This window comes from Triticum urartu, chromosome 7 (genome assembly GCF_003073215.2).
Source record: "Triticum urartu cultivar G1812 chromosome 7, Tu2.1, whole genome shotgun sequence".
In the NCBI taxonomy this organism is placed as follows: Eukaryota; Viridiplantae; Streptophyta; class Magnoliopsida; order Poales; family Poaceae; genus Triticum; species Triticum urartu.
The window spans coordinates 499,494,213-499,500,062 of record NC_053028.1 but is presented as its reverse complement, the minus strand read 5'-3'; the positions used below and the strand labels follow the sequence as shown (position 1 = coordinate 499,500,062).

Below are 5,850 nucleotides of genomic sequence, written 5' to 3'. Positions count from 1 at the left end.
TCTAGTGGCATTTTTTAGCATGCGCCTAACGAAGCAATGGTCTTTTTGAGCAGTTGAAATTTATAATGGAAAAACTGAGTAGTGTGACATAACCAGTGACATAAATGATAAAAACCCTTTATTTTCTATACTAAGCAATCTCATGAGGTCCATTAAGTTTTGTGTGAATGAAATTTTCAACTTTTGGGTGAGATGACAATGGAATAAGAATAAGGAGTGGCAAGACCCTAAGCTTGGGGATGCCAAAGGAACCCTAAGGTAAAATCTAAGGAAGAACATCTAAGCTTGGAGATGTCCTAGATGGATCATCTTCATATCTATTGGTAATCCTACACTAGTGCAGAAAGGGTCTTGCTGGCGTGGACACACGACGCCACCAATATGGCACCATTGTTAAAAAATAGTACTAGCGTTGGGTCCTACGCTAGCAGTATTTTGGAGGCTAATGGCGTGCCACGTGGCCAATGCTAGCAGTAATATTCATCAGTAGTGACATTCCATGTTGTCATGATGCCAGTAATTTGATTTTTCATATTTGAAATAAAAGCTAAACAACAGCGATCCCAACCAAAATGACAGCATAAGCCAATTTGAGAACAATAATTAAATCAACTTTAAATAGTACTAAATAGACCCAATACCAACATTTAAGTTCAACAATGCACTTATTGATATAGTTCAACAAAGTAGGCAAAGTAACACATGCGTGTACAAGTTCAAATAAATAGAGGTGGTAATAACATTAGATCTTCCATGCATGCCAACTAGCTAACTAGACTTTTCAGCGGGCGGACGCAGGGTCATAGTCTGGAGTAAGTGAAGTATCTTCACTACCAGCAGGCTTGTAGTAGACCATGATCTCATCATGATCATAGTCGAGGTAGAATGTGGCTCTCTCCCCAGCTTCCATCCTGTAAGCAGGTGCAAGGGCTCTCCAACCAGGGCAACCAAAATAGGTGCAGTTTGGCTCATTGGTGAAAAAACAATTGAATTGTTCTGCCGTCAGCATCTTCATGAGGGTGCATTGGATTGTGATGGTGGCATCAAGCGGAACTCAAAACTTCTCTAATATGGCATGCCTTTATGCGGCTAGAAACTGCATCGGTATTTCCCGAAAGAGAAAGGGATGATGCAGTACAGCTACCGTAGGTATTTCCCTTAGATGTGAAACCAAGGTATCAATCCAATAGGAGAACCAAGCAATAATATGTAAAAGGTACCTACACACAAAGAACAAATACTAGCAGCGATATAAAGATAGATAATATTGTATGAGTTTGGATAAATAGATCTTGATAAAAGATGAAATAAAATAAGTAAAGAAAAAGTGCAGCAAGGTATTTTTGGTTTTTTGCAAATATAGATCTACAAATATGACAAAAGATATATCGGAAAGCAAATATGATAAAAGATAGAACCGGGGGCCGTAGATTTCACTAGTGGCTTCTCTCGAGAAAATAGCACACGGTGGGTAAAGAAATTACTCTTGGGAAACTGATAGAAGAACAAATAATTATGATGATATCCAAGTCAATGATCATGAATATAGGCATCACGTCCAAGATTAGTAGACTGAAACGATTCTGCATCTACTACTACTAGCTGAATGCCCGTGCGTTGCCACGGATCAACAAAAAATAAATAATCAAATAGTTGTTCTAAGTAAAGTGTGCGTCAAAATGACAAGACGTGATTTCAATTCCAACAAATCAATATCTCTCCCACTTCTTTCTTCCTAGGCAATCATTGTATCTCTTTAACCTATCCCCCCTTACATCGTTTCTTTCTCCTTAATTACCCTTCCTTTTCCTTCACCTTTTTTCACACTGCCGTGAGCAAGCCCCTCTTCAAATCTTGTATTTTCATTGATGATACTATCGACAAAATATTATTTTGATCTATTTTTTGGTGGTCAATTAGTTGAATGGAAACTTAAGAAGTACCTCACAACTAACTGAAAAGAAACATGAACTCCGATGAGTATAAAAACAAAAGAACTAAAAAATTCTGAAAAAATAGACTCCCATTTATAGCATATACCATTCCCAAACCCAAAGAAAAAGACTTGCAAACGAGGTATATTTAATTCAAAACAACTGACCTTTATGTCACTCTCATTAAAAGTTATTTCTGTATCTGCCAAATGACTGGGAGGAGCATCTTGTGTTAAAGCACTTCTCTGTGCAGGGGCAGCTTGAGTTCAAGGTTGCCCTCTACCTCCTTAAAAGGAACTCCTGACCTCCTTGAGAATTGAAAGAAGCTCTACGTGCACCTCGCCTTCATCATGGTCAAATACAAACCAACAATTTAGAGCCATGATGTCTGCAATAGTTAGTTTAATCTCTTACAGGCCAAAAAACATATGAATTGATCAACTTAAAGTTTCAAGATTACCTTGAGCCTTAGATATTCTTTCTGATTTTGTATAGTTGCATGTCAAAGCTCCAAGCATGCTTGACAACTGAGAGCGATGTGATAAGTTATGACTGACAGGAACATTAAGTAGCACAACCAACACGAAAACTACGACGACATACTACCATCACATGAAATATGTAAATGTGTGTGCACTATTTAGGTTCTCAACACTATCTCTCATGCTCTTCCCGTTTCATTTCTCCTATCCAAGTGTCTCATGGCCAATCTAACAAAAAAACAGCTTTCCACATAGATGTGGCCTTGATCAGTGACCCAACGGAAGCGGACATCAACCTTCAGGAAGTACTCGTCAAGCTCACCAAATGCCGGCTCACCGTAGAAGTAGTTCTGCACACATGAAGACTTCAAAAAAAATTAATGTCTTAAAAAATTAAAAGAAGCTACACATATAAAAGTGTAAAAAGGTATAATTGGGGACAAAATGTGGAATAGCTCTGATGAATGCATAAAAGGCAGTACAGTACCAAAATAAATTAGTCTATGTGCCACTTTGATTATCAGAGAAGTTTAAATGCTCTTAATGTACCCTTGAAGAGAATAATCAAATCCTGAGAAAAATAAAATTATTATCAGCATAAGCAACATACAAGATGTGTAGAAAGCAAATAGCAATGGCCATTTTGACAGGAATCAAAATATGACACAATTCAATGTGCAGGCAACATGATAATAATTTATACACACGCACTTGTCATGCCCTTAGCAGGAACCATTGAAAAAAAAGTAATCAATATTGGTATACATATACTTGTAGGGATGGCAATGGGTCGGGTTTGGGGCGGGTGGATCTGGTCCAAATCCAACCCATGACCCATCTTCCTACCCTCTGCCCATCCATCAAATTATCCATGGGCAAAACTTGTGCCCATGTCCAAACCCACTGGATACCCACATACCCATGGAGCTCCATGGGCATAGAAATGTCAGCATGAAGCCTTCCCAAAGAGCAAATTAACTCATCATCATTCACTCACAAATGACAACATAAGCTACATGCATAAGTAGGCAACAAGTAATACATGAGTCCTTAAGTGTGACATACCATAGATTGATTCTCCAGCATATAGCTCATGGAACAAGTTGCATATTTCCTGCCACTTCCCATTGATTCGCTCTTTCTACTATCACTGGCATATGGCCCCACATGTCATATGGGTATCCATTGGATATCCATGGAGCACAAACTATAACCATGCCCAACCCGGCTGTTCGTGGGTATCCATATCCATGGATCCATGGGCGAAAATGTGCTCCATACCCTTGCCCAACCGGGTCAGGTATCCATGGATATCCAGATCCGTGGATAAAATTGCCATCCCTATATACTTGTCTTGGACACAAACCGAAACCTACATGCAGCTGAAATCATGCATCAAACCTGAACGTACAAAATACATCTACGTTTCCTGAAGGTTGATAATTTTACAGTTTGGTAGCCATCTGCAACCATGCATCAAACCTGAGCTTGCCAATTCCTCATGGAGAGGGCGGCAATGCCGGCTGAAAGAATAACCACGACAATGGCATCACCTGCTGCTGCAGGCTTTGAGATTCTGTCCAGGTAGCCTGGCGATCGACACGCTCGAATCCGATTCAAGACCAAGATGCGGCTCCTGGCCCTCCTTGCCACTGCCGTGATTGTTCTCGGGCTCACTACTCTCAACATCCTGTTCACGCTGCTCAGCAGGTTGAGATGGGGTGTCCAAATCCTCACTGATCTATTCGCCGTTGCTGCTACCTGGAGCTGCTTCTGATGCTCTAACATCAAGCTCATCTACTGCCTTGGAGTAGTCTGATGCATAAGATTCTTCTACCACTGCAGCAACACCCTCTGATTCTACAGTCAAGCCAGAAACTGCATCTTGGATATTCAAGTGCTCCTCCAAGGCACTGGCACTACCAGGAGCTTCTTCTGACATTACAACATCAAGCTCATCTACTACCATGTCGTAGTAGTCTGATGCATCAGATTTTTCTCCCACTCCAGCATCATCAACTGGTTCTTCTTCCACCACAACATCACCTTCTGGCTCTGCAGCAGCACGCACACGAAAGCAGCAAACATGAACAGAACGAAAGCAAGGGGAAGTAGGAACCTCAACGCGGATCCCTTCTTCACTTGAGCTCGCACCCCAAGCTCCGGCTCCGGTGTCAGTGCACGAGCTCGCAGAGGAGTTGCCCTAGGCTCCGGTGTAGAGACGCGAGCCGGCTCTGGCTTCACCGCAGAAACCTCCGATGACAGTAGAGGGGGCCACAGCAAACAGACGCAGGCTCTGGTGCCAGGACGGAAGCCTCAGCGGCCTCAGATGGAGCGGTGAGAGCAGGTGATTTTGCTGTGGTTGCTCTTGTTCCTCCTCCGTACGTGAGGTCGTCCTCCGTGGTGGCAGTGGCATCGGTTTCGTCGCTCCTCTCGGAGGCGGAGGCGAAGCCGTCCTTGAGGCGCCTGACGCCAGCGCCGAGGGGGTCAGGCTTGTAATGGAGGAACCGCGGCCTCGGTGAGGTGTAGTTGGTCTTGGGGTTGTACAGGGCCGCCCGTGACGGCAGGAGGGGGTCGAGGTCGGGCTTCTCCGGTGCGTACTCCACCTCCACCTGCAATAAGCCACGTCGTTAGGACTTAGGAGCAGATTGCAGGGAGGAGGAACTGGAGCTCGCCTGGGGGTGGGGTCGGGTTCAGGGCGGGCGCTCTCCTCGCAGGCCCCGCCAGTGCCGGCATTGGCGCACGCAGCCCTGCTCTTTCTGTCCACCGCGGCAGCGACGACGGTGAGGGTTGGCGGTGGGCATGATCGTCATCAGCAGAAGCGAGCGAGGCGACCCCCTCCTCCTCGGCGCCTCCGCTGCGCTCCTTCCTCTCTGTGTCCGCGATGATTTTTGGCAGGAGAGACGAGATCGGGAGTGAGGGGTTGGGGAGAGGTGGGGGCGGGACGTGTTTGTGGGCGGAAGTTTATTCTTTTTTAGCGACGATGGGGTGGGAGCGTGGGCTGATTTTCCGGGTTTCTCGTGCGTGCGGGATCGATCGATTTTTTTACCACGTGTCGATGGGGTGGGGGTGCTGGAGGTCGAACCATCACGACGTTCGATCGCCCTTTAATAGTAGAGATTACTCCACACATCGACCGCTATCCAGCATGCATCTAGTGTACTAAGTTCATGGAGAAACGGAGTAATGCAATAAGAACTATGACATGATGTAGACAAGATCTATTCATGTGGGAATAAACCCCATCATTTTATCCCTAATAGCAATGGTACATGTGTGCCTCGCTACCCCTTCTGTCACTGGGTGAGGACACCGCAGGATCGAACCCATCACAAAGCACCTCTTCCCATTGCAAGAAAAATCAATCTAGTCAGCCTAACAAAACCAAAGATTCGGAGAAGAAATACGAGGCTATAAGTAATCATGCATATGCC

At 44.5% G+C, this 5,850-nt stretch overlaps 1 pseudogene; it reads right to left on the bottom strand.

Annotated features, from left to right (window-relative positions):
• Positions 1–4,378: 4,378 nt before the first annotated feature.
• LOC125518988 lies at positions 4,379–5,152 on the bottom strand (annotated as a pseudogene).
• Positions 5,153–5,850: the final 698 nt, after the last annotated feature.